Raw genomic sequence first — 12,995 nt, forward strand, 5'->3', positions numbered from 1 at the left:
ATATATATATATATATATATATATATATGTATTATTTATTTATCTATTTGTTTATACCCATATACCCATGCTGGTGTCTGTCTTCCTTCTCGCGTATAAATACAGAGACAGCGACCTATTCTTTGCTCTTCGTTGCTTCTCGTCCGCTAACCAACGCGGCTTCTGTGCTGTACATGCACACTCGGAGCGCCAGCACATGGCAGGGAGGCCGCTAGACAGATATGCAAACTGCCCTGCCAGCATATTTAAACAGAACCTACTGCAGTGCCAGCAGCCGGAAGCAACAGACCTCGTGTTGCTCCATACAGCCGTCAGGTTAATAAATATGTGCAAGGCAGTGTACATGCAGTGTACATGGAACTGGTCGTACACACCTTTGGCAGTATAATTAGTTAATTTATGTAGCTCGCTTTGCCGGGGCGCCTTCACTTTTTCTTATAGTGGAGTGTGCTGATACATACACTGCTGCAGCAAGCAGCAGGGCTGAGCTTCAGGTTATGCATTTTTTCTAAAAGATATCAATACTAGCAACAAAGCAAAGCTGTTTGTGCCCCCATAGCGGGTCAGTCATACTCGCAAAAACCCAGGGTTTGTATTTTCAAATACCCCCCGGGAATCATATCAAACGAAATTTATCAGGAGGGGGTGGTGCCTCTCTGACTTTCTGCGCACAAGCGTAGGGCGGTTTTCCCCTGCACTTGTTGTTGTGACAGTAGTAACAAATCGATTCTAAAGAAGCATTTTTATTCTTTAGCATGGCTCTTTTTTAGTTCAGTTTGGCAGGCAGGTGCGTGTGTTTCTTCTCCCTACATGCGCGGAGAGAACTGCCAGCAACGGACTGCCTGTGCTCAGTGTCCAAGCTTGAGACTGGCAGTGCCTTCATAAAGGAAAGCGCAGATCAAACTGAGGAGGGAGGAGAGAAGGGTTATAGAAGCAACGACGATCCCCACCACTCCGGCGTAGCCCATGTTGCCGAACAGGGCCATTAAGACTGACCAAATGAAGTAATGCGCAAAATTAACCGACATGAAATCCAAGTGGAAGGAGGCGATGTGCGACATGACCGTCATTGCCCCCATGACGAACGGAGTCCACACATCTATAAAGACCGAAGGAACGAAGGAGAATAGCTGCATTCGCCAGCTGGATTTGTTCACATCTGCTAGAGGATCATCTCCAATTGAGATCGACGGGGAAGTAGACGAAAGCTGGAAACACCAGAGAAGAATCGTCAACACCCCACTCACAAAGCCCACCCACCGCGTAACGGTTGCAAGCGGCTCAAGAGAAGCCATTTTATGCTTCTTCTCAGTTCTTTTTCCGCCGTCTACCTGCACTCAACACCTCCGCATTCATGATTGTGCACGTGCATTCGCCAACTTTTCAATAACCGCACCCGACCTGAGTTTAGAAGGTGCAGTTCATCTGTGCGCGAATCAATTTTTATCTCAGCGTTTTTTTTAGAAGGTGAGATGCAGGCTTTCAGCAAGGCAATAAGCCTGATCCATGTTGGCGTGTCTGCTGTGTCTAGTGGGTCGAGCACATGGAGAAATGGGCGTGACCGCCTATGTTTTTCTGAATATTTCCAACATTTTAAAGTTAAATACTGCACTTTTTGGACCCAGGGGTGCTACTGGCTACTGCAAGAAGGGATGTTGGCCAACCAGCAGGCAGGAGATCTATTCAGAGGTGGAGCAAACATCGCACCTTACGATGAAGTGCACTTTAGTTCACGCTATCACCCATTAATCCCAAATTTACGTTTTATATTGATATTCACAATTTTTTGCTCCTCGCTGGAGCCTGTTGCCTGATGCAGCCGGGTCACTTCCACAGCTACGAGACCCCAGAAGCATCCAGTGCACGAAACTTGCGGGGGGCCGAGCCCTTCCTTGAAATCTGGTTGCAGCTTCAGTTTCATTGCGTAGCTGGTAACCAGTAGAACTCAGGTGCGGCAGCTTCAAACTCTCTCGACTAATAAATAGGTATTTCAAATCAGGAGCTAGTCGGTCAAGTGAAATTGAGTTCAGCTCGCTCGGGGCACTCCTGATGAAACGTATAGGCATGTCCACTACGAAAAAACTACATAGCAAGCAAGTCCAACTGAGTCTCAAAGTTGCATTTGCACCAGTTTTAGCGAATACGACGCAGACTCACAACCAAGCCAAAGCCCAAACCTGCAAGGGTTGCACTACCGCACTGTAAATGTTACAAAAAGCCGTGGTCGTTACTGCTAGCCAGCTCCTTTTAAGAGTATATACCTATGGCCGCAAACTGTATCACAATCAGGCCTCAGCTCTTTGTAGTTGTCTATGCGGAGGACTCCCGATGCTAATCAGCAAGTCGGAAGTGTGGGAAACTTCATGCTCAGATGCATCATGTATTCATGTGAACAAAAAGGCCAACAACCCCCTGTTATTTCTTTCTTTCTGCTGATCCATACTGCTGTGACTTCAAATAAAGAGAGTTCCATCCACGGCAGATGCACTCGAGGGCGGTAAGTGTGCGCAAGTCGAAAGGCGGAAGATTTGATAGAGAACATCGAAATCTCGTCAGATGGCCTCTGACATTAAAGCCCAGCTTACGGGTAAACAGCCAAATCCATCCTCACGGACACGATGCAAGTCAATTACATTCAAGCATGTAATCGATTCTGCACAGTTTCTTGGAAAAGATGCCGCAACCCTGTTTAAACACCCTCAACGTTGCATAATTGGGCGCAATTGGTATTCATTGATGCGCATTTCCAGCATCCCTGGGTAACAGCATCAAACATTCTCGTCGTTTAATACTCCCTTTCTAAGGCTAGAAATAAGCAAATTGATGCGCAGTGAGTCGAACCTGCTCTCCAACATCGAGTTGAAATCTCCCAACATGCAGAAACAATGGCGGGCCACGACTGGCCGATACACTTGGAAACGGAGGCTTAACTGTTCCTGGAAAGTAACCTTTGAACGCTTGCATGAGACAATGTGACATGACGCCGAATACATGTGACCATGCTTGCACAAAATCTCGTTAGCAACTACATTGGTTGCAGGAGGCTGTAGAAACTGCCACCAACTCTCCCCAGTGTCTCCCCTTGCTCTCCCGAAGCACACTGGACCGATGGCATTCAACGCTCATGCAGGGAGGTCGAACACCCTAGTTACATTTTTCGGGGCGCTATTGGCATGCGGCAATATAAAATATGGTATTTCCGTCCCCTGGCCTTTCGTCCTCGCTGCAGATTCGTTTCAAAATATGTGGAATGTGTGCGCAATATGTGATAAAGGCACCAAACTGTACTTGGGGTTCTCACGGCACCGGACCACTTTCCCACAATTGAACAAGCTGACGCAACGAGGACCATCACTTCAAACTATGGCCGTCTAACTGGGGTTGAGCGGCAGTCGTAGTAGTGACGTCGAAGTTCGTAAGCGCTGAGAGCAGGGACAACCTTGGTAGAAGAGAACACGACGCCTTGCCGGTCGAGAAGGACAATGATCTGTTATACGTCATCGCATTTTCCGCTAGTCACAAAGGCGCGTAGTGAATGCTAGCATGAAGCTAGGGTTTTGTTCAGCTGGCTGCCCTTCCGGTCATTGCTAAGTCTTTGGGCTAACTAAGCAGTGACAATGAACCTCTCTCCGCGTTAAGTTACAAACATTCGTTGTGCTACAGTGATGCTGCCCCTTGTAGACCGCTTGACTAATTGCAAGCGGCCAACTGGTCTTGACGTGCGGACACGCGGGAGCAGGTAGCACGCTGCACCAGCGGTTGCTGGTTGGGTGCATGAATCTTGGAAAGGTTATCATCTTCATTTGTTGTTGTGCAACTCGAGTTCTGTGCCACTATGGAGATGTGCAAGACCTGCTGTACCCCATGTCGGCGGTAAGATAATTCTACCTCTGAGAGCTATATGATGACTTCCCAAGGTGTATCTACCCTTGTGAAGATTGAACGGATTGAGAAGTATTCGCGGATCATGTAGTAATCTTCCCGTGCACTTCCGTGAGATGCCCATCTGGCGTCCTCATCATTCGTGGCTGGAAGGCCAGGCCATGTTGCTAGTACAGCAGCACTAGGAGAAATTAGTCATGTGAAATTCACATTAGAAATCCTCGTTCCTAATGAGCCAGGAACAATAGCGAGATATCCTAGCTGTCGTTAGTACGGGCCAGTCAGAACGTAGTGAAATTCCTCTATTCCAAGGAATGCTAGTCACGAGGGAAGCAACGCAGCAGGATAGAATTGACTCCCGTACAAAATTTACCTTCAAACACATGAGACTGTCGGCATCCATGTAGAGGCTCACTAAAGGGATGCCCGATCGAGTAGGGGCTCCATCTCCTGAAAAACGGTAGATGACCGTGCTCTATGGAAAAACTTCATTTGGATGAACTGTAGCGTGCCTACGCCCAAGCCGCCTTTACTTCCTTTGAAAGGCTTTTACTTCTCCTATTTCTGTCGAGGTCCGCGAAATTATGAGACCTGTAGGTCGAGCATCGTCCTTGCTTACCCCCGCAACTTTCCAATGCTTACGAGATGGAGCATCAATGGCTCTGCTAAGCGAGACAAAAACTTCCCCCAAGAAGGGTCTCTCCTCGCAGAAAAGCCTTGTTGTCTGGATTTTGCCTAGCAGCCCCGTTACTCCACACAAACGGCTGATATCACACAGAGTTTTGCGCGATACATACGGCAAATCTCTGGAGATCGATATCATAGCTGCACTTTGCCCTTTCCATGTAAAATGAGCAGCTCGTACTCTCGATTCGCATGTCGCTCACCCATCTGTTTGCTATTTATTCCCTGACAGGTCTGTGCATACGCTGTTAGAACATTTGTCGTTCCTTCCCTTTCTTAGAATTGCCAAACGCTCAACCACTGTACTCTAGCACTGTATCATCATGTTGTATGCATGCATACTTCCTCTTGGTCAAACCCATAAGCTGCCGTTCAGCGACTACTCACATACTGTTTCCGGCTCTGTTCAGCTTCCGAGTTGAGTCGCCCATTGGATTTGCGATGCTTCCTTGTTCACATTGCCTTGCAGGGTCCAGTGCGCCGCTTCCGAATCAATCCTTACGCAAAGCAAAAGCGGACATTCGCAGCAATATCTGCTATTCGCAAAACCCATGGAGGGCTCAAAAGCCCTCCATGAGCTTTGAGTTGGTGGTGCAAATTATTTTTCGCTGATTTTAAATGCTTTAAAGCATTCCTTATGGCGGGAATACGTAGCCAAAGGGTCAACGAGTGCTTGTGCGGATAGCAGTGCTTGATAGGGTGGCCACTGCCCGATAGCTCATTAATATCTCTCAGGAAAATTTTCCTGACTTCAGGTGGTTGCGTTTTGCTCTGTGTCTAACGTGATGGGCCCGGATTCGGTGCGCAGATTTGATGCACTGTACAGGGCATCGCGACCAACGAAGCATTTGTGCCCCTTTGCCGGCTTCACACGTGGAAAGACTTCGCTTCGCCGCTCCAGAGACAGTGCATGAGGGTCTTCACTGAGCTTTTTTCACCCTATGATCCAGTCACAGACTTGTACGGGCAGCCTGGCCTAGTCGACTACATGGAAACCCTCCACCAAGTCCGATCCTTCCCTTTGTTTCTTTTCACACGCTAGCCACCATGAATAGCTCGCTTGCTCACTCCGTATGGGTTGCCTGCGCAGTTTTTACCTTGTGCTATATAGTTGGAGGCATCTTTTACACAGTGCAAGAGTCCTCTGTCGGCGCTCAATGAAATCGTTAAGAAGTATGGGCTTGGCTATGCTGGCTGATTCCACGCTTAGCATCTGAAGGTTCTCATTCTGCTGCCTCCCTCTATGCAGATGCTGAAGCTGACTGCCTGGCATGGATCCATGATGAGCGTTTGGATGTACTGCAAGAGTTGCGGAAAGGCCTCCACCCTCAGCCTAAACTACCCTAGAGTTAATTGAATAAAGAATGACGAACTTCTAAACAATATTTGCAGTGCAACCGGCAATCCCACCCAAAATATCTCAAAGTTCTCTCACCCGCTGCAAATTGTCGGCAGATGCAGCCGAGCCCCTCTGTACTCCCTCTTGCTCCGCCTACGTCAGGGGTGAACGTCCTCCATTACTTGTTGTCGACCTTGCTGGTGATGAATCAGTCCCCATGAATATATGCCAGTTTATTCTCAATGTTTCAATAGCACTGTCGATACGAAGCACTCCGCTTATCTGTGGCGCACGGTAGCCGCGCTGTGACGAGTAATGAACTGCACAAGCATTTCTGAAGTTGGGGAAAGCAGCTGTTCTATCTCGGACATTTAAGCCATTCCAGCCTTTCCCGAATAGTGTTCGCGCTTGTCGCTAGATCCTTCAAACAAAGGTCCAGTAACTCGTGCAGAACAATAAATTGCATGCCAGGCTGCGCGCGACTACAAATAGCTCTTCTTAGTTTGGCGTAGCAAATATTCGTTCACCGGGTTCTAGCGGCAATTCCTACACCAAGGACTCGTAGCATATGCTTTCTTTCCCTTCTGCGGCATCACCATACTTTTCCCTTGCGCACAGTCTCCGGGACAACCGTTTTTCACTCCTTGCAGTCTTCATTCCAAACTACTGAGTAGCCAGGTTGTTCCCGGTACAACGGCATTGAATGCAGATCGAAATGTTAGGCTGGAAAGTCTTCAACTCCATCTTACCCTTCAGTCTTGACAGGAGTACAGCACCAAGCTATTTTTTCTCGCCAGATAATCACTGCGATTTGCGCCAGAGTGGACTTACAGGCTTGACCGTTAGATTATTTAGGCTAAAATGGATGGTTTTCAGCGCTGCGGGCGATTAATTCCCCAACCTAGAATGATGTTCCCTACCTTTGTCCACCACTTTTTTGTGCATGATACACACTGACTGTTTTTCTGCGAGTTCCATTCCTGACTGAGTTTTACCCAGTAACACCACTTTTCTTCGAATGGTAATTTCGGCAACAGCCGCTCAAAGCTGATGAATTCTAATTGCATTACTTTACTATGTGCCGCTCCAATACAACCGCATATCGCGAGGGGTCTTGCGTGCGGAGGGTCAGGCCAGAAAGAGAAAAAATGTACAACGGACCGTAGGCGGGCGGTGGTGCCATGAGGGATGAGATGAAGTTCCCTGGATGCACTGCTATACAGCAATGGCAGCAGGCGCACGGTAGGGAAACCGACTGCAAAACACAGTGGGGAAGGAAGGGTCTCACCGCATAGGTGGCTAAATACCGTGCCTGCGTGTTCTTGTTGAGTTTCCTTTACCTCCCTTGCCGGTCTCCACACCTGCCTACCTACTTCCGCCAGAGTCCCTGCTAGGGTGCAGCTTTCACTGAGAGCCAGTGCCTACTCCCTAACTAAAATCCTGGTAGGTTGACGAGTGAAACACGCTGTGCCAGAGAGCCAGGAATACCAGCATGGCGAGCTCTCCTTGTAATCATTTACAGCTTAGAGGCATCTGTCGCTGCTCTCGCGCCTCGGTCGCTGCCTCTGGTTGGTTAGTACTAGCAACTCAGAAAGTGGATTCTTGCACGCACAGGGATCTGCCTAGACTTGAGTGCCAGCGTCCAAGCCTTCAAAGCCCTCCAAAGGATTGAATGCACGGATACAAAGTATCAGTGCAGAATTGTTAAAATTGACGTTCGCAGCTAAAGAAGGGATTGAGCGGGGATTCCAAAGAAAATATCTTTGAGGGGAACGTCTTTCCATGCATTCAAGCCACCTACACGTTCTAACCGGTCAGATGTGCGCTGCAACTCACCCACCCTAGGTCAGCAAACGCTACACGGAGAGCTGCTGCGCTTCTATTGGGAGAGTTTAGGCAGTGCTGTCGTTGGGCCATACGTGGACTTGTCATATATTCTCAGTAAGCGATGCACCGACAAAATATGAACAGGGGGACTGGGGAGTTGCCGGATTAGGGCGACTTTGCATACGCTGAACAGTATCTAGTTGCGTCCGCAAATGTGGCGCTAGGCTGGACAGACTGAAGGTATTCAGTAAGTGGACTAAAGCTTGGGTGTAGGTCTGCTGAGGTTGCATTTCAGCAGCTGCTGTATGGAATAACGAACTCCTGACGGCAACGCTTGGGAATTGAATAACGAACCTGGTGAAAGCATGCGCCAAACGTTGATGAACACTTCGGACTCAAACACCCAGAAAGTTTCCATTTGACTTAGAAGACCCTTCAAAAAAACCTACCGATGCTCTTCTGCGACCTGCCGTAGTCAAGTACACTTCGTTGGGCGTAGTTGCCGAACAGCTACATCGGATGCGCTTGCAAAGTGGACAGCTTCACAATAAGTGGGGAACCTTCTATGCTAAAGATCCGCCATATTCTGTGGAATATTTCAAGCAGCAAGGAAGTGCCGAAAGCTTATTCCCCCAACAGAAGGAGGATGGGAGGGTGAAAATGGGGCATCCGGACTTACCAGGCGTGCGAAATGAGCCTATGTGAGTACGTGTATGGACATCATGCTTACCTGGCCTTTAAAGGGCTTGAATCCGGACTACCAACCGTAAAAGCACCGTTTCTCCCCAGGTTTATTTTCCTTTGACTGCTCGCTTGATAGTTGGCATCCACTGAAAACGAAAGAGAAGCTGCTTATATAACTTTTGGGCAGTGCACCAGGCCCGACGGGTACCCTTCAACTGAATTTCTTTTGGGTTGTCCTCTTTCCTACTGCGAGAAATTCTGAGGCGTGGCGAATGTCTGCTGTAGACCCTGCGCACCGGATTGCCTTCGGCAGGATGCAGCGCAGCTCAAAAATTCTCGGGTACTTCCTAAGGAAAGCTGCGAAGTTTTCTGGGGGCAAAGCATCATGGAAAAAGTGTCTATGGATTGACAAAAACTAGATGCTAAGGACAGTGTGACAAAAATTTCTAAGGACGGACAAATGTGAGGTACCAAGGAACATATGGATCAATTGGCCCGTAAAATGGGCACCTTGCAACGTCCTGCAGCCTAGCGAGTCCAAACAGGCAAGCTGTATTTTAGACTTCTATTTTAACCTGCACTCTACGAGTCTCACCCGACGAAGCGCATTTACTATATCCCGAATTCTCGGTTTTGTCAGTGCGCAGATCGCGCCAGCTGCATAAGAGTGAACCCAGCCAGGGAAACAAGCCCCCAAAAGGCAACTGATCACCCCTGCTGTCTCCAGGTATTCTCCGCAGAGCGGGGCCGCTGCACGGGGATCGTAAAGACCAAACGTTCATTCTCGTCAGTTTCAGCACTTCCTCTTTCAAAATAATGCTGCAGTGCAACGCGATCGGGCGGCAAACATCCAAACACCGTTTATTAAGGCATGGCTTTACACAGCCTCACTCTCAAGGGCAGCTTGCCGGCAAAGCTTCAGCCGCCCTTCACAGGATTGGTCTACGCAAGGGGAAGAGGTTGCTCCAGAGGTTCTGGCACCGAAATGCCGAAGCGCTAGGAGGAAAGCAGAATACGAGGGATGGTAACCTATTGATCATCGTGCAACTATCATTTCCTGGTGCTATCTTTCGAACGGTCGTGGGGCAGGGAAGAGGAGACGTGCATGACACTGTTGTGGCAAAGCCACGCTTGAAATGCGCCTGTGCTAAAAACGGATTTACGGCAAGTGTCCCCACAGAATCGCAAGATGAGCCTGCCTGATAGTGCATCATGATCATCAAGGAGCATCCAACGTGTAGGTTGAGGTCACGGGCAAACGGGAGACAAGCAATGGATGATATACACCAAAGAACTGCTGTTAGCTACCGGCGCAGCTAGGAGCATCCGCAGGGAGGAAGGCAATGGAGGCACAGATACCCTCCACACAGCAAGTTTTACCTCACTGTTTTACCTCACTGTTTTTAGAGCTGTCGAGCTGTCAGCATAGGTAATAAATTTGTATTATTCATAGCGACTCCAGTGGCCAGCAACGCTATATCAAGACAGGCAGGATTGCCCTCGTCTGCTCGTCGCCTCACATTACAATGCAGCATAACCCCCCAGCGAGGGTCCTATCGCCATTTTATGTATGTGTCCCATTTCATATGGCTTCCGCACTCAATTACTCCGCTGCTCAAGATTTTGGGTCTCTCCGACTCGTTCTTCCGGGAGTACTGTTGGTACGGCCTGGTGGCATCCTATGTGGCGTCTGACGATAAGTAACGGACCTACTTGCAAGATTGCCAGCCAGCCAACTTGTTCTAGGTTGTAGTGGTCGTAAGGGCGCTATAGCCTTCAGAAGCTCGTAGCTCATCCGTATATACGCTTGGTAGATAGCCCCGCATCTCGGGAACCTCCGACGCCTTGGCCTGAGGACCAGCAGTCTGGGTTCACATATCAAATTCCGTCTATTGCATTGTCGTGCCGTGCCACGGTGGGTGTTCATTAGCGTCAGCGTGCGCCAGCTGTGGGGACCGAGATCATTGGGGGGATTCAAGATAGCGTTCGTTATCCGTAATAGTGAGCTGGTAATCATGAATCTCCGGAACAGATGCGTAGTCGTCGTTCAGCGGCTTTTTGATGCGTACGCTCATGCAGGTGTCTGGATCGGATCGGCTAAGCTTAGCTGCAAATCTTTCTGGCGGATTCCGCATCAGTAAGAATATCCTTTAGGAAGAAACTATTCCCCAAGGAGCCTCCGCATGCTGGAGGGCAATCCCAGCTTCGGAGACAATGATTGGGTCTGCCAAGGGCTACCGAGGTCCACCTCTCACTAACCTGCCCTGATTCTAGATGCTCGACTCCAGCAGCCGGACTATCCGTGTAAGTATAGCCAGTTCCCCACAGTGCTGCAACTGCACGAGCCCTCACCCTAGTGCGGGAGCGTTGCCATTCTACAGACTGAACTGGCCCACACTCTGCAGGTGCGTATGGACTAGCGAGAGTTATAATCTTCTGTTTTCCTTCTATATGTCAAACACGTCTGTCAGTTCCTGGCATTTTACCTACTTTTGCTTACTAAGACAGGTGGCGTGCACGGGTGTAGTGCTTCGCTAGGGGTCCCACCGTCCGCACCCTTTTAATATTAGTGCTGCAAAGCAGCCAGGCTTTCGCTAACCGGCTGCGCAGAGTTAAAGTAGCACGCTTCCGTTTTAGAAACACGATAAGTATTGAGACGTATTGAGACGGGAAGTTGGAAATCGGTGCATGCTGCCCAAACAATACGCAAGGCGTCTCCTACTTTCCTGAGCCGGATGAGGATGCCACTAAAATTCACTTTGGATGACGAAAATTCCTCCTCGTTTGCGCGGCCGCCGCAGACAAACCATGTTATCTAATTTCCCTCCCTTATGGTGGCGCTTCCTTCGCAATTTGCGTGGGTTGGGGACAGCAATTTAACACTTTCGGCACTGTCTGAACACAACAACGGAATGTGCTCCCATGCACGATCGTCGAAAAGCGTCAAATCAGTGTTCTCCGGTCAGGGCTAGAACACAAAGAGCGAGCCGCGGACCTGGGAGCGACTGCAAGGCTTGTGTTAGTAGGGATATCAAGCCTCTCATAATGAATACTGTGGACGGATATTGCATCGAGTGCGGGGCTCAAGCTCAAGCATTCAGGCTTTCGCGCAGGCGCTGCGGGCGTCTAGAGGAAATCATGAAGATGCTCCTGGGCGCGAGCTAGCTAGCAGTGGGACCCCCTTGGTTTGTTGATATCCCTGTATTGTCAGCGGCACTTTACGTTTGGACAGTCTCTCATTTGTTTGAAATTTTTTTTGGCAATGTTGTTGCGTACGGTTGGTGGATATCATGGACGATGAATTGTGCGAATCATATCTGCATTATAAACGCTATTTACCCCCAGCGAAAATAGTACGAGTGGGAGGGCTGCCGTTCAAAGGATGACGAAATTCGCTTTTTTTACCGCCGTGCTCTCGGGTCTGTGCGGCATGGGGAATAGCAAAAGCATGTCTGCCCTAGCAGCCTTGGCAACAGAACGTTTATAATGCCTTACACTATTGGCTGACGTTCCCGTCGCTACCTTGTCCCTACCCAACTATACTGAAGGCTGGCGGGACGCACGTCTCGGTGGAGAGATGGGGTTCGCAGAAAACAGCGAGAAAGCAGGTCGGTTATCGGCGGAGGCAACGGGACATCAGTGTCAAGGCGAAGGAATGGCGTACGACGTACGGGGAACCGCAGTGGTCCACTGTGAAACAATGCCACTCAAAACGCTGAAATCATGGGCAAATACTAGATCTACGTGGAGCTTATGGCTATCATTGGGAAGGGAACTTCCCAGTAATCCTCTGTGCTAAGGACGACCGACATCAGGCCTGCCAATGGCCAATGCGGTAGCGGGCTCCGCCTTCGTGCAAGCAGTGATGCATAACAAAAGAAGTGGAAATAAAGCGTGTGGCGTTTCACTATTCGCGCAACGCTTGATGTGGCAGGTTGGCTGGGGCCGGATATAAAGTGGGTACTTTTACTGGCCGTCATAAGTAAGGAAGTGCATGCGGCGGTGGCAAACCTAGAGCATTTGCGAGCCTGTCGATAGAGAGACATAACACCGGCAATCCACGAGGGGTCAGAATTTTAGGTGGAAGACTAATGCGAGTAAAGGAAAAAGCTCGCCGTCATAAAGCAAGCATCAATGACCCCATGCACTGTGTCAGAAGGGCGTGCACACTGAGGAGGCAGTAGCCGACCGGCCGTACTCAGGCAGGCGGCTGGCCTACCGTGGAGTCAACGCGGGTGTGGGAGGATAGCCGCCTCCTTGAGGGCAGGCGATCAGATACTGCTATACACGCCCTTTCAACTCAGTGAGTGCGGTCATTGATCCTTTCTTCGTGCGGCGAACATTTTCTCCCACTCCCGTTAGTCTTCCACCTGAAATTCCCAGCTCTCGTGGATTCTTGCCATCATGTCTATCTATCGGCAGGATCGTAAATGCTCTCGGGGAAATGATAGAGTCATGGAATGCATTAAGATATCTCCTTACATCTAATGCAGAACAGGTTCTTCGCTTTCTGAAGTTTGAAGGGATGCTGTGCAACTTTTGTTGGAGACTCTCAATAACTGTGGAAACTGTCCTCGGC

Source organism: Eimeria acervulina, genomic scaffold (assembly GCF_000499425.1).
Source record: "Eimeria acervulina Houghton genomic scaffold, Eah_scaff213, whole genome shotgun sequence".
In the NCBI taxonomy this organism is placed as follows: Eukaryota; Apicomplexa; class Conoidasida; order Eucoccidiorida; family Eimeriidae; genus Eimeria; species Eimeria acervulina.